General features: G+C 36.0%; 1 long non-coding RNA gene across 1 annotated transcript in view; it reads right to left on the minus strand.

The window, feature by feature from the left end:
* Positions 1-206: 206 nt before the first annotated feature.
* LOC125095407 (uncharacterized) overlaps positions 207-25788 on the minus strand; it is a 46264-nt gene continuing 20682 nt past the window's right edge. The window contains exon 3 of the long non-coding RNA XR_007125871.1: positions 207-378. This is a non-coding gene — a long non-coding RNA (uncharacterized LOC125095407). The remainder of the gene's footprint in view (positions 379-25788) is intronic.

Consider the following 25788-nt stretch of genomic DNA (forward strand, 5'->3'; position numbering starts at 1 on the left):
TAAATATATAATGAAAAAGAAGTCTCTAAAGAGGAAATTATGTTATTCATTCTTTATAATGTATCTTCATAGATCTAGTCATAATTCTAAAATAGTAATTTCCATATGCCGGTAGTATATCATAATAATTATTGGAAATTCTTTGCAATGCCATAGGATGTCACTTAACTATAAATTAAATAGTCACAACTCATGATCTCTTTCTGAGTTCTGTTTTATTCTGGAGTCTCTTCCTCTTCCCAACCTGTTTTGTTTCTCCCTTAGTGATCAGATTATTTCTTGGGCATAATACATGTGACTCCTCTTCTGTCCTTTACTTTGAATTCTAAGAAATTCTAAGAAAGGCTTTGAGATAAATACAACTCTTTGTTTTGCCAACTGAGGGGGGTGGGGAAAGAAAGTTATTTGGTTTTGTTTAAATAACAAATATTGTTTACATGTGTCTCCCTTTTACATAAGTTAAAAATCAGTTAGTTATACATGTTTCATACAAGACATGATTTAAACAACCCATGGTATATTTAATCATAGCCCCCATGCTCAACTGTCATTGCTAATCTGATTGTATTTTAATTTTCCTTATATTATTTAAAAATTATCTTTCCAGTCTAAAATACTAAACATGGTTTCATTGGTCTAAGAAAATAGAGCAAATAATTAAAGATGCAGATTGATGAAAATATGTAAGCAATGTCAAAGAAAAATAATGATTCTTAATCTGCCAAGACTTTACTAATATCCAAAAACAGTTTCAAAGGATTTTTTCTTTCTTGGCTTTTAATGCAGTATCAGATATGGGCTTTATAGTTATCAGTAGAATGTATATTGAGATCTACTTTTATTTTCATTAATACATTCTAATAATATTTCTTTGTACCATATTGCATGCCTCAATTTTGGTGGAATTGTCTGATTATTCAAAAATTAGGAAAGATACATTCTTGTTTGAAGGTATAGTGTTCTTTATTGATTTGACTTGATTCTGGGTTTGATGACAAAATCATATTGGGAAATAATTACATTTATACAGTGCTGTCTTTCTTTTGCTTTGAAAAAGTTTGATTAGATAGCCATGCCAATAAAAAGGATTAGGAGGGTAAGAACTTTGTTTTTGCCTCTAAATTTTAGCATTATATCAGTTCACATTATAAAAATTAGTAAAATGATGTAAAACATATCATTCTTCCCCCCGACCAAGAAAATATATACTGGGCATGACTCATGAAGGGTGCTGAACACTTTCTGCAGGGAGAAGATAATTCCCTCGGCTTCTCTCCTTCCAGTATAGTTTGAGTGGATATTTACAAGCCCCTCAATCCATTGCAATGACTCTAAAAGATTTCCAGTCAACTTAAATCACTATGACTTCATTAAGTAGAGTGTATTAATTTGGAGGTCGCATTACATTCACTCCTCCATGTTGCTAGTATAACACTAGACTCAAAGACTGTCTATTACCCTTCACCAACAGGCTTGAAGTGAATCCAAAACAGTAGACTGATTAGAAATAACGTGTCTCACACTCAGAGTATGAGCTTCTTAAGATCTAAAATATATTCTTCCTTGAGATCTTGGCGATAGCTCTGTTGGAGAGCCATTTCATAAACCTGACAGTATCTCCTTAGGAATATTTCTGTATTAAATTGTTGCTATACTTCTTCCTTCCAGGGAGAATTTTCTTGAAACATAAATCCAGTGTCAATTTTTTTTGAATACTCAACAAAAACTGTTGTCTACTATTCTTATCAGAGCAATAACTTTGAAGATAATTACTTCAATTATGCCTCTCTTCCCTCTCATGGTTTTCCACCAACTTAAATTCAAGCACAGTTCATTTCTCCCTTTTAACAGTGGCTGCTGGAACTCACATGCTCTTACTGTACTGCTCTGTAGCCTTATTCTCTTCACAGAAAAATCTGCTACCTAGATATTGATTTGGAATCTGGATCTCCCCTGAAAATACTTCTCCCCTTGTTCCCAACTGAGTGAAAGTTTTTTATACTTTCAAGCTCAGGAAACATGATGGCCTAGGGTTAGTACTGGTAATTTCCTAACTCCCAAATATTTTTTTTTATTATAAAGCAAAAACCACTCTTTCTTTAAGGATCATGATATATATGTCATCATGTACCTCTCATTTTTGACGTCATCCTTTGCCATCTTGACAAAATTATTCATTCACTGTGGGCTTTGGAACCTAGCTCTTGGACTTCTTCCCTCCACAGTAAAATCAACCATCATCAATTATTCAATTTTTACATGTAGGTAATCTTTCCAACGAATAGCTTCAACGTATCTTAACTTTGATTATCAGCATCCCTACCCCAATTCCACTCCCAATTCCACCACCACAACAGTACTGTGGACCTCATCACTCAAACTCTTGCAAAAAATCTTAAAATGCAAAATGTCATTATCTTACCAAATCTCCTGCCCTTTTCGGTTTCTCATGCCTGCTCTTATTCATGAAGAAATATGGCTTCTCTTTCCCTCTGCTTTCTCACAGCCTGTCACCACATCACAGTATCTCTCTGCTTGACACCTTGGTAGTTTGTTTCATCAACTTATACGCTAGCATCCTAACACTCCCATTCCTTCACTTCACAATCATGAAAATTTTCAGATCATCTATCTTGCATGTGTGCAACCATCCATCTTGTTATTTGCTGTTCCCAGACTTCTGAATACTGTTAGAGAAAATAAACCATTGTGTGAATTAGTGCCAACGATTTGGTCTCCAGATGGGTTTTCAGCAGAGCTCAGCAATTCTTTTTCAAGTCCTTAGTTCTGTTCTCTCTCCAATTTCTCATATATGCCATTTCTAAACAAAACTAATAACTTTATGCTTCTTATTCACAACTATTTTCCTCATTTTTAAATTTGTTTTTAAATTTTTCTCATTTTCAAGCTGATAACCTACCTCTTACTTCACAAGGAAATTTTCAGGCTATTTTGTATGATATCCCCTAACTTCACATATCTTGTTCACAAACGCGATATTGTCATGTTTTTGAGATAATAAATTTGTTCTTTTCCTATTTATTTCCTGATCCTGCTTCACCAAAGACAACCAGGTCTTTCATAGTCTCTTGTTTCAGGAGTGATTTCAGTTAGGGGGCTAAAAAAGGAGAAGTTGCCTTTGTTTTTGTTTGTTTGATTTTAAAGTTGAGTGAAAAAAGAGACTGTGATAAATGATATTGAGACTGACAGACTTCCCTAGGAAAGGAAGAGGAATAATACTATATCCAGCAACATGTCCTCCACACATGAAGAGCAAGTAAAGATGTTTTCAGAGAAAATGAAAGAGAGAATTCATCATCAAAAGACCTGTCCTTCCATAAACAGTAAAATTCGTAGGAGTATGATCCCAGATGGAAGAACAGAGCTTCAAGAAGGAATAAGAACATCAGAAATGGTAAATATGGTCATTGACTATGAACAATTAATGACTGTTCAAACAATAACAGTAATAAAATATCTTAAAGGATTTATAATGTGTAATAATAAAAATAAGACAAGAGCACAAAGCTAAAGAGGGATTAAGGGAGCTAAACTGTTATAAATTGCTATATAAGTGAGTGATAAAAGTATTAATTTCAGAGAGATTATAAATTAGGGACACAAATAATATAATCTAGGGTAATTATTAATAGGAAAACAGAGTGATTTTAACAAGGAGCTCATAAGAGGAGAATAATAATAATAATAAAACACTTGATCAATTTAAAAGGGAGAAAAAAGAAGTATATGGGACAAATAGAAAACAGATAAGATTTTATAGTTGGACTTAAACAAGTCCATATTACATTAAATGGACTAAGGACCCTAATTAAAAGATTGATAATAAAAACAATACCTAGGGGTGCTGGGAGGCTCAGTGGGTTAAGCCTCTGCCTTAGGCTCAGGTCATGATCTCAGGGTCCTAGGATCGAGTCCCACATCAGGCTCTCTGCTCAGTGGGGAGCCTGCTTCCCTCTCTCTCTCTGCCTGCCACTCTGCCTACTTGTGAACTCTGTCAAATTAATAAATAAAATCTTTAAAAAAATAAAAACAATACCCAACTACAAGTTTTTATAAGATAGAATATGAGACAAGTAAACCTGAAGGCTGAAAGTAAAATAATAAAAAAGGTATACCAGGAAAAACTATTCTACTTACAGATAAATATCATTGAAGGCAAGAATCATATTAAAGATACAAGAGACTTTCTCATGGTTATAAAAGGTAACTTGATAGAAATGTAATAATTCTAAATTTTTGTACAGCTAAGAATATAAACTAAAATATATAAATCAAAAATAAACAGAACTAAGAAGTAATAAGTTTTTAAATATGTCTCAGTAACATAGGAAAACATGATTAGACAAAAATCAGTAAGCATACAGAATATCTGAAAAATATGATTTATTAATTTAATCATATTGATAAATATAGAAAATTACCCTCCAACCAGTGCATAATACAAGATATGTCTATGCGAGGGGTGCCTGGGTGGCTCAGTGGGTTAAAGCCTCTGCCCTCAGCTCAGGTCATGATCCCAGGGTCCTGGGATCGAGTCCTGCATCGGGATCCCTGCTCAGTGGGGAGCCTGCTTCCCCCTCTCTCTCTGCCTGCCTCTCTGTCTGCTTGTGATCTCTGTCAAATAAATAAATAAAATCTTTCAAAAAAAGAAAAAAGATATATCTATGCAGTATTTGCCAAAATTTATTATGTGCTGGGTCTTCTAGAAAGTCTAGGCAACAAAAGGCAAGGGAAGCAAGGGCAAAAATGAGCTATTGGGACTTCATCAAGATCAAAAGCTTTTGCACAGCAAAGGAAACAGTCAACAAAACCAAAAGACAACTGACAGAATGGGAGAAGATATTAGCAAATGACTTATCAGATAAAGGGCTAGTATCCACATTCTATAAAGAACTTATCAAACTCAACACCCAAAGAACAAATAATCCAATCAAGAAATGGGCAGAGGACATGAACAGACATTTCTGCAAAGAAGACATCCAGATTGCCAACAGACACATGAAAAAGTGCTCAACATCACTCAGCATCAGGGAAATAGAAATCAAAACCACAATGAGATACCACCTCACACTAGTCAAAATGGCCAAAATTAACAAGTCAGGAAATGACAGATGTTGGAGAAGATGCAGAGAAAGGGAAACCCTCCTACACTGTTGGTGGGAATGCAAGCTGTGCAGCCACTCTGGAAAACAGTATGGAGGTTCCCCAAAAAGTTTAAAATAGAACTACCCTACAACCCAGCAATCACGCTACTGGGTATTTACCCCAAAGATACAAATGTAGTGATCCAAAGATGCACATGCACCTAAATGTTTATAGCACCAATGTCCATAATAGCCAAACTATGGAAAGAACCTAGATGCCCATCAACAGATGAATGGATAAAGAAGATGTGTTGTATATATATATATAATGGAATACTATGTAGCCATCAAAAGAAATGAAATCTTGCCATTTGCAACAACATGGATGTAACTAGAGGGTATTATGTTAAGCAAAATAAGTCAATCAGAGAAAGACAATTATCATATGATCTCTCTGATATGAGGAATTTGAGGGGTAGGGAGGGGGGTTTGGGAAGTAGGGAAGGAAAAAATGAAACAAGACGGGATTGGGAGGTAGACAAACCAGTAAGTAAGACAAATCTTACTTAATCTTACAAAACAAACTGAGGGTTGCTGGGGGCTGGGGGAGTAGGGATAGGGTGGTTGGGTTATGGACTTTGGGGAGGGTATGTGTTATGGTGGGTGCTGTGAAAGGTGTAAGCCTGATGATTCATAGTCCTGTATCCCTGGGGCAAATAATACATTATACATCAAAAAAAATTAAATTTTTAAAAATGTAAATTATTCAATAATTAAATAATGAGATGCTTGCTTCAAAAGAAAGAAAGAAAGTCTAGACAAAGATTAAAGAATCAAAATAATAAAATTTGTTCTTTGTTCACAGAAAAGATAAACTAACTGTGAATAACAAAAAGCTAACTCCCTTTAAGTTTGGAATTTACCAATGTGCCTCCAAATAACCCATTAACCAAATGAGAATTCACCATGGAAAAGAGAAAATGTATTAAATTGTGGATGTGAATAAAGCCAAAATTTTAAAGAAATACATAGCCTTAAATGCATGTATAAGGAAAAAGACTTAGCATATAAGTCAATCAGAGAGAGACAATGAAATTGAATGAAACAAAGATGAAATGAAATAAGACGAAATGAAACAATTAATGAAAGGAAACAAGATGAAACCAGAGAGGGAGACAAACCATAACAGCCTCTTAATCTCAGGAAACAAACTGAAACAAACAAAGAAGCTGGAAGGGAGGGGAATGGGAGGGATGGAGTGGCTGGGTGATGGACATTGGGGAGGTTATGTGCTATAGTGAGTACTGTGAATTGTGTAGGACTGATGAATCACAGACCTATACCCCTGAAACAAATAATACATTATATGTTAATAAAAAATAAAAATGAACAAATAAATATAAAAAAATAAGTAGAAAAAAAAGTTAAAATCATTATTAAAAATATTTGTCTCAGGGTGTCTGGGTGGCTCAGTCATTAAACATCTGCCTTTGGCCTAGATCATGATCCTAGAGGTCCTGGGATCGAGCCCCTGCATCCGGCTCCCTACTCAGCAGGAAGCCTGCTTCTCCCTCTCCCACTCCCCATGCTTATGTTCTCTCTCTCACTGTGCCTCTCTCTGTCAAATGAATAAATAAAATCTTAAGAAAAAATTATCTCAAGAAGTGGGAAAATAGCAAATTAAGCCTCCAAAAATAGGAGGAAGAAAATAAAAGAGGAAAGAATAGAAATTAAGAAAGCAGGAAAACAAACTGGAATTCTCATAAACTTTTTTTTTTAAGATTTTATTTATTTATTTGACAAACAGAGACCACAAGTAGGCAGAGAGGCAGGCAGAGAGAGAGGAGGAAGCAGGCTCCCTGCTGAGCAGAGAGCACAACGGGGGGCTTGATCCCAGGACCTTGAGATCATGACCTGAACCAAAGGGAGAGGCCCGACCCACTGAGCCACCCAGGCGCCCCTCTCATAAACTTCTTATAGGATTCTTAATTAGTGTAACCAATGGCCAGGACCGAGTACAGGCCAAAAATGGTAGCAAAATCCTCATTGCCTCACTATCACCAGCAAATACAAAATTCACGGGACAAAACACTGTAGGAACTGAGAGACAGTAAAAATGCCCCTGATATTTCTAGTTTACCTGAAATAATGCTCAGCAGTCTTACGTCTTGACTAGCATCAAAAGATAAATGGAGGGTAATATAAAACTGTATTCTTAAAAAGTTCAGTAATTGTCAGGCAATTCGGGTAATTCAGGTAATAACTAGTGTACATGGTTTCCCACACTGCCCTCTACTCTTGCCCAATGCCTATGTTGAGGCCATACTCAGAGCTTTGAGGTATTGTAAAAATAGATCCAACTTCAGAAACCATTAGGAGAAAAATCATCTTTGCTGAAAACTCATGGGAAGACAGAGAGACAATTTACATAGCCCAACAACAATAAGACATATTACCAAGTTTCCTTTAGGCATCTCCATTTTCCACCAAATGTTCCTCTTCCCTCTGGACATCTTGTCTTTCTCTGTGTCTCTTTCTAATTTTCTTTTTCTCTCTTTTTTCTTCTCTTCCCACCAGCTATAAAAGTCCATTCAGCAATTCAGTTGTGCAGCCAACGTAGCACATCAGCCCCTTAATTTGCGAATTAGTGACTATATGTGATACTTGAAGCACACATAACGGGTCTCAGTTTATCCAAACACACTTGCTCATTTTAACCGCAACACCTTGTTTTGAATCATGAGGTTTTCAAATAGAAAATTAAGCACCAAGATATCACATGATTTTCTCCAAGTTTATGTCAAATAATCAGTGAAGCTGAAATTGAACCCTTGGCCTGGGTCTTGTTACTGAATTCATCTTTTCCACCACTCACTAGTTTCTTTATATGAGGCTCTGGGATAGGAACTCTGATGAATATGAGGATGAACATTTCCTGCCTTCAAGTGAAATATTGAAAATATTATAGAAAGGATAGATAAATGTAGTAATAGTTGTAATCTAGTGAAGAAGGTGAAATGTGATAAAATATGTTGACATGCCATGGAGCCACAGAGAAGAAAAAGAATAATTCCGGAAGAAGAGAGAGAGGATGAACTTGAAAAATTTAAGAAAGAGGTAACCTCTGATCTCATGAATGCAATGGTGTTGAAGAGCTGCCAGACATTTTTACTGGTTCTAAAGTAATATTAATCATTGTTTCCTAAATCACATGTTCTGCACGTATTTTTAACTAAAAATTAAGTCTCCTTTAGTTTCCCAAATAATTTTATTTATTTATTTATTTATTTATTTATTTATTTATTTATTTTGTAGTTAAATGATGTTCAGAATGCTTGAAAGCCACAGGACTATCGAGAACATGTAAAACCTCACAGCAATACTTGTGGTAACTATTATTTATATGATATGTCCTGAAATTCAACACTTAATTTTATTTACTTATACATGGCATTTGGTTGAGTATCAACATGTGAACTATGTGAATCCTGCATCAATCTAATGCAGAGGTATTGATGTTAAAATACCCAGAGAAATAAGTTATTAGTCATTTGTATGAAATTTACCCATCTCTGTCTTTAATATTATGCACTGATATATTGAGTCAAATATGCTAGTTGAATTTATTGTTATAGGTCATATTAGTACAAGAACTTCTCCAGTCGTAACTCATAAAAAACTCTTTCTTTCCCCCCCCAAAAAACAACTCATTCTAGCACGCTTTCTTCTTGCATGTTAAATTCAATGCTATACCTTCTCATTCCTACCACTTAAATATCTCCCAAACTTCCCTACTTCTTTCCATCTCTACCAAATCAGTTTCCTATTGTTGCTGTAGCAAATTACCATAAAATTAGCACCTTAGAACAATATGTAATTATTCTTTTACAGTTCTGAAGGTCAAAAGTTCAAAATAGGTCTCATTGGACCGAAATCAAGGTGTCAGCTCAGGTGCATTCCTCTGGAGTCTCTAGGGTAGAATTTATTCCCTTGCATTTTGTAGCTTCTTAAGGCTTCCTATATTCCTCCATTCATCGCTGCTTTTTTCCATCTTTAAAGCCAGTAATGCAGCATTTTTTAATTCTCTGACTCCAACCTCCTCCTCCATCTCCTTTCCACTTTAAAAAGATCTCTGTGATTACATTGAGCTCACTTAGGTAACCCAAAATAATCTCTTTATTTTAAAGTCAGCTGATAGCAACTTTAATTCCATCCACAACTGTAATTTCCTCTGCCAGGTACACAACACAGTCTTGGGTTCCAAGGATCATCCAGGTGGACATCCAAGTGGACATCATGAGGAACCCATTGTTCTACCATGCTGCCTACAGTCATGGTTCTGGCCACTATCAGCCCTAGCTTGAAATGTCTCCATGCTTCCGTTCTATTCCTGTTCCCATCCATTCTGCAATCAGAATGATCTGACACATTATCCTCCTACCCTCCTAAATTATTATTTAGAATAATATCCAAATTCTTTAACATAAATTCCAAGATTGTATGTATTTGACCTTATTCAAATTCCCCCAGTTTTCTTTCTGATCACTCCTTTCCACCCTATGGAATGACTTCCAGCTCCCTGAATGAGCCACGCACGGTCTCTTGCCTTTACATATTATGTCTTTTGCCTAGGAAATCTTCCCTCTTTTTTTATTTTTTATTTTTTTAGAGACTTTTTTAAAGATTTTATTTATTTATTTGACAGACAGAGATCACAAGTAGGCAGAGAAAGAAAAGGAAGCAGGCTCCCCACTGAGCAGAGAGCCCAATGCGGGACTCAATCCCAGGACCCCGGGATCATGACCTGAGCCGAAGGCAGAGGCTTTAACCCACTGAGCCACCCAGGCGCCCCACATGTTTCCCTCTTATATTGAATAATTCCTCCTCACCTTTTAGATCTTAGTGTAAATGGCATTTCCTCCAAATACTTTCCAAACACACAAATATGCAGAGATGTTTGGTCATTCCTCATACATGATCCGTTAGAACCCTACACATGAAAGGAATTACAGAATTCTCTTTTCTAATGTTTTATTTAATTAATAATTATTTATTTAATTTAAATAATTAATTTTATTTAATTTAAATAATTATTTAATTATTATTTTATTAGACCTCAGATACACTGAATTAAACTCATAGGAACTCTCAGTTCATTATATATGATTTCCAAATAGCTACCACCATTTCTAAAATAGAAATTAAAAACCGTATTGCACAGTATTCTCACAATGGGAATGTCAAGATCTATTGAGTGTCTCTTGTCCACCAGGCACTGAATTAGTACTGCAATGCACTTACACAAGTATTGACATCTCTTTGAGCAAACCATCAGGAGTAGGTAGGTTGTTCAGTATGGTTTGGCATCATCCCTGAAGATGTTTTGATAGTAATACAGATGTTAGTTTCAGGAGCCCTGTGAGAAATTGTGAACTTGAGCCACAGTTGGGATTCAGATGTATAATGACCTTTCCCATGGATAGAATGACTAGTAAGACATAAAATAAGCCCTTTAGAGAAATTTATTATTCATTTAGGAGTCTAGTAGAGTGGACTAACAGGTCAAGCATAGCCCATATATAAAAGAAAGCAATGATTCCAGCTTTCATGTGAGGCTGTTTCTGCCTGACCATCCAACAACCTGGTCTTCTGTTCTACTGTCTCTCCACCTATAATGATTCTCAGAAAGAAGAGAGATGTCGTTTGAAGTCTAAAGCTTCTGGTAGTAGGATCCACTATGAAAGAGCTGGTCACAAAAGGCATTTCCTTGCTAGCTAAGCAAGAGAAGCCTCACAGACAGGTTTGGCAGAATCAGCAACAATGGTGACAGCCACCCCACAGCTTCATGAAGATCTATGGTTTGGAGGTTAACAATGGAGAAAAAAGCAACCAACTAGGTGACCAAAGCTCAAAGAATCAAAAGGAAAGAGACAGAAAATGACTAGGTGATCACAGGCATGGGCAGCAACTGTGAGTGTGGGAACAGGATTAACCTCCTCATCCTTTTCCAGCCTCAACTCCCACACATACAAACACACACTGTGCCAGAGAGACTCAATGGGGACAATTAGGAAGGGTACAACAATAAGTAATAGCCATTTAGATCTATTGAATACTTACTGTTTCATTAGCTACTCTCAATAACCATATAAGGTTCTTACCACTATGAAGTTCGATTTCATTTATTTATTTATTTATTTTTGGGTGGAACAAATAATGCTTAGAGAGGTCACAAAATGACTGAAGATGAAGCCTACTACCAATTAAGCAGAGACTCAGAGCATTAAAAAGCTAAAGAAGCTAGGGTTGGCTCTAGAGATTATTTTCTCTCTTTCTTTCATATGTAGAGAGTAGCAACAGAAAAGGGAATAACTGGCATTCTTTCCACTGTGTACTCCATGAATAAGTCCAGTTTAAAAGGGTGCACATGTGTGTAAAAAAGGAAAGGCAGAGAGAATGGAAAATGGATTGTCATTTTATTATCTTTGGAAAAAACAATGAGAGTATTTTTTCTTTGACATTCCAGCCATTCTAACTTCAGGATTAGAAAAATAGGTTGTAGACATTAACAAATATCTATTTGAGGGCAGTGGAGGGGGGGCACATTTGTGAGTTTTTCCCATGAAACCTTGATTAATTTTACTGAATGCATGCGATTTGTCAATTTCAGACACAAATCACTCCTGTTGTGGCACAAAACTCTTGGTTGGACTTCAGGTAATGGACTGCGGTTTTGTGGGGAATTACCCTCTCACTGCACCGTACCACTCCCCGAGGTGTCTAGCTGTGAGGCCAGGACACTCTCTCAATGACAGCCCTCCTGCCGAGTCTCACTGTCCTTGCCCACAGAACTATGGAGCTGGCCCTTTTCCAAGACCCTGCAGTTACTATCCAAATGTGAAAAAGTGACCCTAAGATCTTGAGGCTAGCCTGATTTTTCAGTGTGCCTTCCTTTCATATTTCCAAAAGTAGCCACAGGACTGGCTCACTCACCCCTTGAAGCTGACTGAAGTTTCTTTCTTTGGGGCTGCCTGGGTTTTGCCTTTGAAGTTTAAACCTGGGAGCAGTTATCTGCCAGCCAAGATAAGCACTCCCAGGGCTTCCAAGGGCAGCCGGTCCTCACAAAGAAGGGATAAGACCTCTGTGTGTGCTGTGCCATCTACCAACTAGCAGCAGAAAAGAGAGTAATCAGGGTTCTTTCCACAGGGTGCTCCAAGAGTGAATCCAATCAAATTAAAAGAAAGTCAAAGAGAAAAGATAAAAAAGCTTCAAAAGAGAACCCACAGCGGTGAACTTGCCTGTCAATCAGCAGGAGCCACAAGCCAATCAGAGTTGAAGTAAAAAATTGCTTGAAAGAAAATGCATTAGAATCAGTTGCATTCCACCAGAGTACAAAAAAGAATAAAAAGCTGGCTAACCAGTACAATGTGCAGAAAAAGCTGATAATCAACCTGTACATCTAAGCCTGTCAATAAAGATTACGCATGAAAATCTGAATTGGCAGGATTTTCGTGTGTCTGGCCATGATTTCAGCATCCTCATTGGTTATTGTTCATGATCTCACAAAACTAATATAACCAAGACAATGAACCAAACTCTTAAAGAGTAAGTACTTTAGCTAACTTGACGGCAAATAGAATTTGGTAATTGGTATGATTGCTGCCTTCTCTCTGTTGTAAGAGTATGCTTGCCCATCCTAAGAAGGTAACTCAATCCTTGGGTTCCTAAATATAGAATCTTTATGGATATTTTTTTATATAGTGCCCAAAGTAGATTTTTTTCCATGCAATACCAATTTTTTGTTCTGGAAAAATCTGGCTCATTTCAGCAAGGGAGCTGGGTAACAGATGAGCAGGAGGGAAATGAAGGCTAGGAAAAGCCAGGAGTGGCAAGACCAAACAAAACCAATCAGCTTTGTGAAAAGGGAGGATGATGAAGTTTGGGGAGTTTACGTGTCAGGAAACTGTGATCTCCTCGCCCACCACATTGCTAAGCCCATGTTGAAGCCTTTGCAACACTTCCAGGGGGATTATGGCTAAGTTTGCAGTTTGTGAGGAAGACAACCCTGTGGTATCTGTGCCACACAGAGTACCATAACCTGCCCTAAGGAACAACGGTAAAGATGATGATAACCAAGGACCCCAACGAGGCCCATCTCCATTTTTTTTCTGGCATTGTGGCAGGCAAAGTATTGACCCTACAAAGATGCCCACATTCTTTTTTTTTTTTTTTAAATATTTTATTTATTTGACAGAGAGAGATCACAAGTAGAGAGAGAGAGAGAGAGAGAGAGAGGGAGGAGGAAGCAGGCTCCCTGCCTAGCAGAGAGCCTGGATGCCCACATTCTTAATCCAAGATTCTGTAAATATGTCTCCTTAAGAGGCAAAAGAGACTGCAGATGTGATCAAATAGGGGCTCTTCAGATGGGGAAATGATCCTAGATTCTCTAGGTGGACCCAATATAATCACCAAAGTCATTAAAAGAGGGAGACAGGAGTGTCAGAGCTTAACGAAGCAATGCGACAATAAAAGCAGAGGTCCAAGATGGATAGAGAGATTTGAAAATGCTACACTGTTGATTTAGAGGAGGAAAGTACAAGCCAAGGAATGCTGTTGACCTCTTAAAGCTAGAGGAGGCAGAGAAACAGAAACTCCAGAAGGACCACAGCCCTACCAACTTATTTTGGACTTCTGGACTGTAGAACTGTATGATAGTATATTTGTGCTGTTTGAAGTCACTACATTTATACCTACTTATTACAGGAGCAGTAGAAACTAATACTGGCATCTTTTAAAATCAGTATTCTCTGTGACACTATAGAATATTTGTAACTTTTAGGAACAAGGGACAATGTATACACAGAGAGCCATAGGTACATGTTATATAACCACAGCGCTGAGTGAATATAACAAGAAAGGAATAAGCCTATAGCTTAATATATGTTACAGAACAGTCTTACATATTTTATGATTTTGCATACCTAAAACAATGAGTTGCTTTTGGTGGAGAGGACAGAAATGGGATTAAGGAGGGAATGGGGTTAGAAGGGAGCCAATCAACTAACTAGTCAAAAAAGTGTGATTATCTCTACTTTCTGCACCAAAATTTTTTTAAGGAAAAAATAACAAATATACAATGTGTCCACTATATTTTTAAATGAGATTATAAACTCTCTCTTTGTAATAATGGATATATGAAGGACCTGACACCAAATTCAAAATCTAAAGGAAATTATGATTTATTACAACAAACAGATTACCCTTGGAAAATCACTATAATTTGTGGTTATACAGAGTTAACAAAAATGTAGTTTACTGTAGTGAAAAATGTCCCTTGATGATTTGGATCATCACTCTTGAGATGATCACCTTATACTTTACTCTTTTAAATCCTCTGCTTTTCCTTCTAGAAATGAAATTCATCCCTGACTGTTTTATAAAAGTAAAAATGACTCAGTAAGAGAAATTGCTCTTTAGTCTCAATGTGATTTAGACTTTTAAAAAGGAGGTCAGATTGACATTTGGGGTCTAACAATTTCTGAGTCATAGAGCATGATAAGAATTAGGAAGAATCCCCTGAATTCACTTGCAGGAAAGACCTGTTTAAAAAAAAAAAAAAAAAAAAAAAAAAAAGTGAAGAAACGAGGAAAGGAGGAAATGAGGAAGAGAAAAAGAAACACAAATTTCAAGTCAAAAGTATATTTTATTTTATTTTATTTTAAGATTTTACTTATTCATTTGAGAGAAAGAGGGAAAGAGCACCAGGAGCAGGGAATGGGGTTTGGGGGTGGGCATGGGAGGTACTGGAGAAGCAGACTCCCCACTGAGCAGGGAGCCAGACATGGGGCTTGATCCCAGGACCTGGAGATTATGGCCAGAGCTGAAGGCAGACACTTAACCAGCTGAGCCACCCAGGCACCTCTCAAAAGTATATTTGAAAAAGCACAGCAATAATCAGAGGAATAAAATCTTACAGAAACTATCTGAGTTCTAACTGTTAAATATAAAACTAAGGGAAACCTTGACCTACTGAGGAAAAAAAAATCTGTTTTTCAAAAAAAATTTGAAAATCTGTTCTTAAGATAATTACATTTTGCAGGGAGACATAAGCCAGGTGAGACTCTGGACATCTGATTCTAAGAAGAATTAATTTTCTGTTTATATTTGTGTAATCCAACTGAAAGCAGTTTTCACATTTGTGTGTATATGTAGCTGTGTTCTCTTATGTTTATTTTAATGCTAACTACAAAATCTCTAAAGGAACTAGCATCTGATTTCCCAATGGATAGTTGATATTTTTCCAAATATTACCCTAGGATTGTGGATGGTTCCAATAAAATTTTAGAAATATATTTTCCTAAATTTAGGAGAAAATTGATGCTTTCCCTGAAAAATATGGGTAACTTGCAAATTCCTTGACAGTAATTTGGAAACTTTAATTTTTTTTTTAAGATTTTTATTTATTTAATTTACAGCCAGAGAGCACCAGTAGGCAGAGAGGCAGGCAGAGAGAGAAAGAGGAAGAAGCAGGCTCCCTCCTGAGCAGAGAGCCTGATGTAGGGGTCCATCCCAGGACCCTGGGATCATGACCTGAGCCAAAGGCAAAGGCTTTAACCCACTGAGCCACCCAGGCACCCCTGGAAACTTTAAATATTAAATGAGAACATGTGATGAATCGGCTTTCCAAGGAATGAAAAGGTGATAGTTTTAGTATTGTCTTTTTTCCCTTTCATCTCTTAGAGCTGAAATGTTGGTCTTGCACCCCCGAAAAAGCTACCTAAGACTTTGAAAATATAGAGAAAGTAAGTTTCCTCCTGTGTTAGAAACTGATTCTTGAAGTGGCACAAATACATACCTTCAAGTAGAAAAAAGAAGACGTACAGCTTGTTTTCATTCCTTGGATTTCCTAGGCAACTAAAACAAAGTTTTATAACCCTGATTAGCATTGAAAATAGGTAAATCCTGGGAGAGCAATGGGTATATTAAGCTCAAGATTGAGGGCTTTTTATTCCTCAGTGGAGTCACAATAATTTCTTCCAACTTTTCACAGAATATGATTGCTTTTTAGATAGGTAAATTAATTTCCCAACATAAGCTGTTTTTTTTTTTCCTCTGGTGAAGATGATTCTCCTCAAATAAAATAAATCAAATTGCTCATCGACTATAAAAAATACTCACAAAAACACTATGACAAAAAGAAAGATAAGCTTCAAATACTACCAGTCACTCTCCTACCCAGAGAAGTGACCTCAAGTATGCTTAAGAAATAACTGGAAAAGAAAGTTCTTTTGAAATGTCTTTTACTATTTTTTAAAACTAGATAATGGACTGCTTTATTTCTTCACTTGGACCAGCAGTACTGCTGGGTATAAATAGAAACTATACAGTTTCTGTTTCTTCACACTCAAAATTCAACCTCAACAGTCCCTAACCTCTTTCAATCAGGATCAACACATGGTGGTGGTATATTTATGCTTGAATTATTTTCTACAATGTAACCAAATGGCCTTAGTACCTCACTTGAATCTGTGTTTCTTCTGCATGTGGGGCTCTTACCTTGTTAATGATAAGAAACTATTATATTTTGGGGTGCCTGGGTGGCTCAGTGGGTTAAGCCTCTGCCTTCGGCTCAGGTCATGATCTCAGAGTCCTGGGATGGACCCCTGCATCAGGCTCTCTGCTCAGGAGGGAGCCTGCTTCCTCCTCTCTCTCTGCCTGCCTCTCTGCCTGCTTGTGATCTCTCTCTGTCAAATAAATAAACAAAATCTTAAAAAAAAAAAAAAGAAACTATTATATTTTAATTTATTCTAAATAATGCCCAAAGAATTTAAAGAAAAATCCCAGAAAATCATGGGATGATACAAAAATGATATAAAATGAGGTTTAATGATTTTTTTCAGGTGATTATGATGCCTCAGTAAAACAATTGATTTAACATATATGAGTTGAATGAATATTTAACTTGTTTAGAACTTTATGACATCAACATCTGCTGACAGCTCAAAACTGGAAGTGTTTAGAATCTGCTACGTGGAAGATGTCATCTCTTGCTTTGCCATTTACTTTGATCACCCTTATTCAAGATACAGTAAGCACAGGAGAACAAAGCACGATTTTAGAAAACACCCGTTTCTTGTTACGTTAGTACACGTAACAAGTATTTCATAAAACAGTCAGAAAGCATTATTATTTTTCCCTCTCATTGTCTCCTTAAATCTATTGTGTAGGTTGGTTTTTCCTGGTTATACCTAAGTAATGAAACTTTAGTCTCAACAAATGAGTTTCCAATCTCAAAATATGATCCAGTGGAACTTCAATTTTGTTTTAAAATTTCAGTTTCTCTCCCTTCTGCAGCCCATGTCCCTTGCAATCTGAATTCTTCTGTGTCCAGTTTATTTGTCACAGAGAAACTCGGGATAAATCTCTAGCCACACTATTGGTCTTTATATAATCAGAGACAATGGCCATTTCTTTTTTGTCTTCTAGTTTTCTTTTTTTAGATTTTATTTATTTATTTGTCAGAGAGAGAGAGAGAGAGAGAGAATAAGCAGGGGGAGAGGCAGGCAGAGGTAGCTCCCTACTGAGCAAGGAGCCCAGTGCAAGACTCTATCCCAGGATCCTAGCACCATGACCTGAGCCAAAGGCAGATGCCTAACTGATTGAACCACCCAGGAGTACCGGCCTTCTATTTTTCATATTGAAAGTTCTAAGCCCTTGCAACTATTTCCTTCAAACAGGGTGCCAGACCATTTAAATACCAGGCACCCTTTGCCTCATATTTGTCCTAAGTGTGGGTGATCTTTTTAAAAACCTATTGTCCAAAAAAATAAAATAAAATAAATAAATAAAAATAAAATAAAAATAAAAACCTATTGTCCAGAGGCACCTGGGTGGCTCAGTCAGTTAAGTATCTGCCTTTGGCTCAGGTCGTGATCTCAGGATCCTGGGATGGAGCCCTACTTCGGGGGTCCCTGCTCAGTGGGGAGCCTGCTTCTCCCCTTCCGCTGCTTCCTGCTCCCCCTGTGTGTACTCTCTCTGTCAAATAAATAAATAAAATATTTTAACAAAATAAAATAAAAATGGGATGCCTGGGTGGCTCAGTTGGTTAACATCTGCCTAGAGCTCAGGTCGTGATCCCAGGAGCCTGGGATGGGAGTCCCGCTTTGGGTTCCCTGCTCAGCAGGGGGCCTGCTTCTCCCTCTGCCTGCTGCTCTCCCCGCTTGTATTTGCCCTCTCTTTCTTTCTCTCTGACAGATAAATAAATAAAATCTTTAAAAATAAATTAAATTAAATTAAATTAAAAACCTATTGTTCAGAACTCAACATAATTACTGCAGATGAGGATGAATCAGAGCCCAGATTCAGTGTTCTCTTCAATATCCATTAACTTGATGCTATCTATTCAAATCCTTGGGCCTTCTCATCAATTCTCAGAAACATTCTAAAGAGTTCATTCTGCTTTTAGTCTTTAAGGCAAAATTGCCATATGTTTATATAACTCTGTTTTGTTGTGTATTATTCTTGTCTCCTTTTACATCTGTTTTATAAATAACACAATAGCTATACACCAACTTACCTGATCATCATACTCTGCCTTTTAAATTATCTCTACATTTTTTATAATATAGTAAGATAAAATTTGCTCCATGTGGGGAGGAATGAGGAGGGAAGTGGTGATGACAACGCTTGTGGGAAGATGGAAGATACATGCTCCCACAGTAGCTTGCTATCACCTCTGCACAACACTGTACTTCCTTCCTACTTTCTGGTTCTCCTTATTGTCTCATTATTTCCCTGTCTCATTCCTGTCTTGGACAGATCTCTCAGTTTTCATGGCTGAAGTCTGTCCCCTGCAAGCTCAGGTCTGCCCAGTTCTTAGTAAGGCTACTATCAGCCTCAGAATGTCTGGAATTGGTCAACCTGACAAATGTTTGAAACTCTAGACACCCTATTTTCTACTGAACTTCAATAGGAATTTTTTTTTTTTTTTCCAATCTGGGTAACCAGGTCTAAACTGTAGGTTACTGATTTTACTCCAGTTCCTTGCTGAGCTTGAAACCTCACCCTGGTCCTTACCCTTAGTCTTCTGGCTTGAGCTAGGAAAAATTTTCTACTACTACAGCAAGATTCCACTCTGTACCCTAATAGTTTCTAAGGTGTAGCTCTAAATCAGATGGACTATCTGGGTTGCTAAGAAACCCCTTGCTTAACCATAGCTATTGAAATGTTATCAGCTCATTGTCACTGACTCTAAAATATAGTAGCTGAACAACACAACACATTTATTTAGCTCACAATTCTGGGATTAAGCAGTTTAGGATGGGCTCAACTAGGAAGTAGTTTAACTCTCAGCTAGTCAAATGTCTACAATCTGCTGCAAACAGGGTTCTGGAGTGGGTATACCTAAATTCTCCTCCAGCAGGTTGCCCAGGGTTTGTTCTAATGGAAGAGGCAGAAATTCAAGGGAGGTAAGAGAAGATCAAGGCCTTTTGAGGGCTAGACAGTACTGCTACACCATCACTTCTTTTTAACACATTTAATATAATGCATTCTTCTTAGAAAAACAAGTTGGTCCAGACCAAGGAGTAGGAAAATAGATGCTACCTTTTCCTGGATGAATTACATTTCTTCTTGGAATTTATGTGCCTATATGGAGGGTTGAAAAGCTGGGGAATTTTTCATAATTAGTTTATTACAAGTGACCCAGCAACCTTACTGGATTCTTACTCATCATGGACTGCTTTGGATACTAGTTCTGGTATGATCTGGTATGATCCCACCTAATTTCGCAATGCTATTTTAATGCTTCTACTTCTTAGGAGACTGCATGGAAAAAATCTGTACCATTACTGATTTATTGAGTTTCTGTACTTTAAATCCAACTCACTTCTGGATTTATTATTTTCCCCAATGCACTTTTCCTTGCACACTGCTACTAGTTAATTGTCAAGCAGTAATTAAACATGTTTATATTAATATTTGGAGGTTTTTTTTTTTCTCTCCATTGGAACATCACCTTAGGGAAATTAGATCAAAATTCTTATAAAAAAAAAAATCAGTGAGGTAAGACAGGTATTTACCAGAACTGAAGATGCTAAGTAATTAAAATAGTCCTATGGCCCATCTAAAGTGTTCTGACATTCTGTTTCCCCTATACCAATATCAATTTGAGGTATTCGGAAACTGCCATGTCTAAATATCAAAGATCAAGGTGAAGAATTGATAGAGGTTTCTTATCTTTGGCCTAGATAGAAAAAAAAAAAAATCTCTAAGGATGTGGAGTAAGACTCATCATTTAACAAAACCAATAAAAAGAGAGAGAAAGAGAAAAAGAGTTGAAAGAAAGAAAGAAAGAAAGAAAGACAAAAAGAAAGAAAGAAACAAACAAAAGGGAAGGAAGGAAAGGAGGGATGAATTGAGCTGTTTTTATTAATTGGTATGCCATCAAAAATCTAATTACACGACCACAGACGTATTGAGTGTCTGGACATACTTAAGCATGTCTAAATATCAAAATAAAATAGAATGAATTAATTCAAAATAAGTTCACCATTTTATTTTACTAATAACTATCATTTTTGAGTAATACTTGAGCATTAATGTAATTTTTCTTACCTAATCTTTACAATCTCATGAAATAGGTGTTATTTATAAAGAATTTACAGATTGGGAAACTGAGTTTCCCATAACTCAACTCATTTGACCAAAAGCTACACTGATATTAAGTGGCTGAATCCAGGATTGGAAGTCCAGGTTACTTAATCTTGGAGGCTGTGCTCTTAACCATTGTGTAAATTGCTGGATTCTTGTGAACTACTTAAAAAAGAAAAGTCTTAATCAAAACTATACTTAATCAAAAGTATAAGAATTAAAACAGGCTTTCAATTAATTACAGTGGAAACTGCACTTGCTCTGGAGTCTGTGTACTTCCATCTCCATTAAACTCAAATCTTACTTTTTCTAAGAATTGATGGGGTCAGAGAGATTTTTCAGCCATAAATGTGAGTGAATCCTCCCTTTCATAGCCTTCTCAATTCTAATACTCATATTTCCAGTACTTTCTTTCAGTATTGATTTTGTTTCAGCTCATACTATAATTACTACTAAACTCTAACGTCTCTGGAAAGTGGGGAGCTTGCACGGAACCCAGTCTTACATGTTATAGAAAGTCATATATTTACATCGCATGGACAGACATGTGAAAAACAAATATGCACATATACACACATCTATGAATTAAGAACAATTCATGGGGCGCCTGGGTGGCTCAGTGGGTTAAGGCCTCTGCTTTCGGCTCAGGTCATGATCCCAGGGTCCTGGGATCGAGCCCCACGTTGGGCTCTCTGCTCAGCGGGGAGTCTGCTTCCTCCTCTCTCTCTGCCTGCTTCTCTGCCTACTTGTGATCTCTGTCTGCCAAATAAATAAATAAAATCTTTAAAAAAAAAGAAGAACAATTCATTCTTGTTTCTCCTTTTTTTCGACCCTTCTAGAATCCATGAATTACTAGTGCTATTTCTAATTCACAAGGCTTTTACTGAGTGATCACTTTTTAAAGCCTGTTTAGATCAACAAATCCTGGTTATTTAGAAATTATGTAAAAATAGATTTCAGTTTCTTGTAAAAATATTTTCTCTTTTGAGAATTCTGTTCTTAAATATTAAAAACTTACCAAATATGATGAGCAGTGATGAAAGTGCATTTCCCCTAGAAACAAGCCATTAGTGCATCATAAAACATTCTTTTAATTAACACACTAAAATACTGTATAAACTGGTAGTGGTAACATATAGGTGGTGACATTTGAGGGATAAACCCTATTCTGAGGGATTAATTAGCATTTATTCAAGTGCATAATAATGGAGTTTTAAAGGAAAATGGGCCCACCAGGCTTGTTTACTCACTTTTTTAACATATAGAGGGCATTTTAATTAACTCTATTGCTTTTAGTGCATTTCCCAGGTGCTAGAGAAAACATTCTACTGCCTTCACATAAGATATGATAAACCAATATATTTTCTTCTTCAGTTTTGTTGTTTTCCATTCTTTTAAATATAACCATGATCTTATTTATTTTTATTCAGTACAAATTAAACGACTATAAAAGAATATGCACCGTATACTTACAGAAATCCTCTCCGTGGAGACCACGATCATTAACAGTTTCTTAAAAAAATCTTAGAAATATTCTTTATGTCGATAAAACAAAAATATAAACTTTTAAATTGTTTAGCAAAAGGTAGATTTTGTTTACCTCCATTCTACTTACTGTTTTTTATAGTCAACGATACAGAAAGTGGATATTGGTCCATATCACTACAAAAAGAGCTTTCTTGTTCATTTAGTTGGTTGTGTAGTAGTCCACTGCATAGACAGATCCCACATATTTTGCTTAGCCAGTTCTTTATTGATAGACCTTGAGGTTGTTTCTGCTGTTTTACATCACAAACAATACTTCAACAAACAACCTCTTAGGAGTCTTTCTCAACCATGCAGTGTACTCCTGGGACAAACACCTAGGGGTGGAATTGCTCTATAAAAGGAGATGGGTTAATAATTTGTGCTGGCATTGGTCAAGGCGCATTCCCATGAGTTCATACTCATTTATACCATCACCAGCAAGTAAGAGAGTGCCAGTCTCTGAATACCCTTGCCAACACAGTTATTAAACTACCAGACATGTCTAATTTGGTTAGCTAGAAGTTGTATAACAGCGTTATTTTAATCTAAGTGAATGTCACTATGAGTAATACTAAGCATCTTTTTATATCTTCACTCTCACTTTCTCTTTTATCTTCTTGGTTTTGTCTCAAACCTTTTGATTGGGCAATTTAACTTCTATATTAATATTTATTTTCATTTGTTAATATAAGCACATTAAGTATTTCTAAATATAAGTAAATTTGTTTTGAACATTGCATTGAGTGTATCCCCACGTGTATTTATTACTATTATAATTATTCTTTTCTAGCATTTTTGCTTTTTAGTTTAACTCGTTATCTTCTGACCTCTGCAATATAGTCTTTTGTTATGGGAATTTTTAATAATTTTTCATTTCATAGCTTTGAAATCTGGTAATATACAATTTCTACATTTGGAGAATACATAGAAGTTTTGGGGTAGTAACATACAGTCAGTTTGGGGACTCATGGGAATAAGATATAGTCTCTTTTTTTTTTTTTTAAAGATTTTATTTATTTATTTGACAGAAAGAGATCACAAACAGCCAGAGAGGCAGGCAGAGAGAGAAGGGGAAGCAGGCTCCTTGCTGAGCAGAGAGCCCGATGCGGGGCTCGATCCCAGGACCCTGAGATCATGACCTGAGCCGAAGGCAGCGCCTTAACCCACTGAGCCAAAGGCAGTGGCTTAACCCACTGAGCCACCCAGGCGCCCCTGTAGTCTCTCTTTTTAACATCTAAAGTATGACGTACATCCATTAGATAAACATTGGTAACTAAGGAGTACCCATTAGATACACCTTATTTTACTTAGGTCATATATTGTTAGTTGTATTTTTCCCTACTAGATTTATCATGGATTAAGAGTGGTAAGCATTGCACTATAAGGAATAGTTTCTTATTATTTACATAGTATTTACTATCAGAATGGGCTCGTGGATTCTTATTTTATTCAGAGTATTATAACTCATTACTGTTCTTATTTCTTTTCATGATCATATTGCTCAATATTTGGAAACACTTTCAGCCTGGCTCCTGTATTCTGGGACAACATCTCTTCAGCAAAGAAATAAAATAAAATAAAAAATTAAAAAAAAAATCAATCTTTTTTTTTTTTTTTTGTTCTACTAGTGAGGACACTGCTTACTTTGTTACACACGAAGATGTTTCAGGTTTATCTTCTATGTTCTTTTCTCCAGCTTTAGAATCCTTTATTCTTCTTCTTCTACGGTATCCTGTTTCCTTTTAATGAAGAAACATATTTAGAAATGAGGATATGAATGTTAAGTGTTCTCTTTGATGCTTGTGTGTCATTGTTTCTAGACCATTACAGTGGATATATATGTATTGAGATGAGAGAAAGAGAGAGGTTAGAGATTGCACTGATACTTTCAATTTAACGCACCTGCAAAATTCTTCATATATCTAATGTCACCCTTTTTCCACAGTGAGAACCAGGTTCTCAGTCACATTTCCTCATTTGCTAAATCCTGCAATACGCACAAGTTAGTTTCAAAATTCTTATAGCCATGTTATTTCAAAAAGTAAAATCCAAAAAGCTGAGTACAATACTTATTTGCAGTTTGTTTCCTTTAGGCTGATATATATGATGGTTAACTGCATAATGAAGTCCATTTACATTAATGTACTTAGTCATACACTTGTGTGCATTTACTGTATTTCTATTTTCTGTTTGATGCTGTTTTTCTTTCTTTTCCTGATTTCCTTTTGATTAATCTAAAGTTAAAGATCTTTAAATATTCCCTTAGCTGTTACTCAAAGATTACAGGAATTTATCTTTGGTCATTGATAGTTTCATAAAAATGACATTTACCACTTCTCTGATAGTACTGGAACTTAGAACACTCATCTCTCCTTACCCATCCCTGACTTTTGATTTATTTTGTCATGCATCTTAATCCTACCTACATATGTTTTTAAATCAACTAGTCTCATGATTATAGCTTTGTATAGTCAATATTCACTTATATTTACCTACAAATTTACCTTTCCTTTGTACCTTATTTATTTTTGTATTTGTTGCATTGTTACATAAATTCAACACTCACTGAAAAAACTTTTACAATTGATTTTGAATGATCCTTTACTCATTTTACCAAAAACCTCATGGACAAGATATTCCTGAACTCTTACAGTTTTAAAATTGTTTGATGTTCCTTCCATGTTTGAATGATATTTGACTTAACATAATATTCTAGCATAGTATTTTTTTTATTTTTTATTTTTTCTTGTGGTATCAAAAGTTTTATTCTACTGCTTTCCAACATTGAATGCTGTGGAAAAGTCTGAGGTCAGCTTGATTTGTTTTTCATAAATAAATGAATTGATCTTTCACCTTGACTATAGAAACCATTCTTTATTTATCTTAGATGTTGAAAATTATTTTTAATATTTCCTGAGGCATAGTATGCCTTTTCAATCTGCACATTTAAAATGTCTTACTTTTATTTCTGTAAACGTTTCTCGTTTTTTAATTTAATTATATTCCTTATTCTATGCAGTCAGTTTCCTACTTTGGAAATTCTATACATATATTAGATCTCATTTGTTTTACTCCATATCTATATTCTTCTGTCTAGTTCTTTAAAATTATCTCTGTTCATTTTTATTTAATTATTCTTTTCCTCTATGTCCCTTACTGTGCTTTCTGTAGTCTCGTAATTTTTCCAGTTTGCTGTGATGTTTGTGTGTGTGAAGTTTTCATTTTTTTTCTTCATTTCATGTCTTGAGTTCTGCTACCCTATATTTTAGTTCCTTCTGTTTTCTCACCATCTATTCTTTGAATCTTTGTATACATACTTTACACTCTTGTTTTACAGAGGTAATTACTTAAGTTTTAATTCATGAGAAAATGCAATATGTTTCATCTGACTTACAGCAAATTTTTCTTCTGAGTAATTTTCAATTGTCATTTGTTTTCCACTTGTTTTTATAACTTTTTTACAGCATGTTCATATTGACCCTACATTGATCACTCCAACTCATCT

The sequence above is a fragment of the Lutra lutra genome, chromosome 3 (genome assembly GCF_902655055.1).
Source record: "Lutra lutra chromosome 3, mLutLut1.2, whole genome shotgun sequence".
Classification (NCBI taxonomy): Eukaryota; Metazoa; Chordata; class Mammalia; order Carnivora; family Mustelidae; genus Lutra; species Lutra lutra.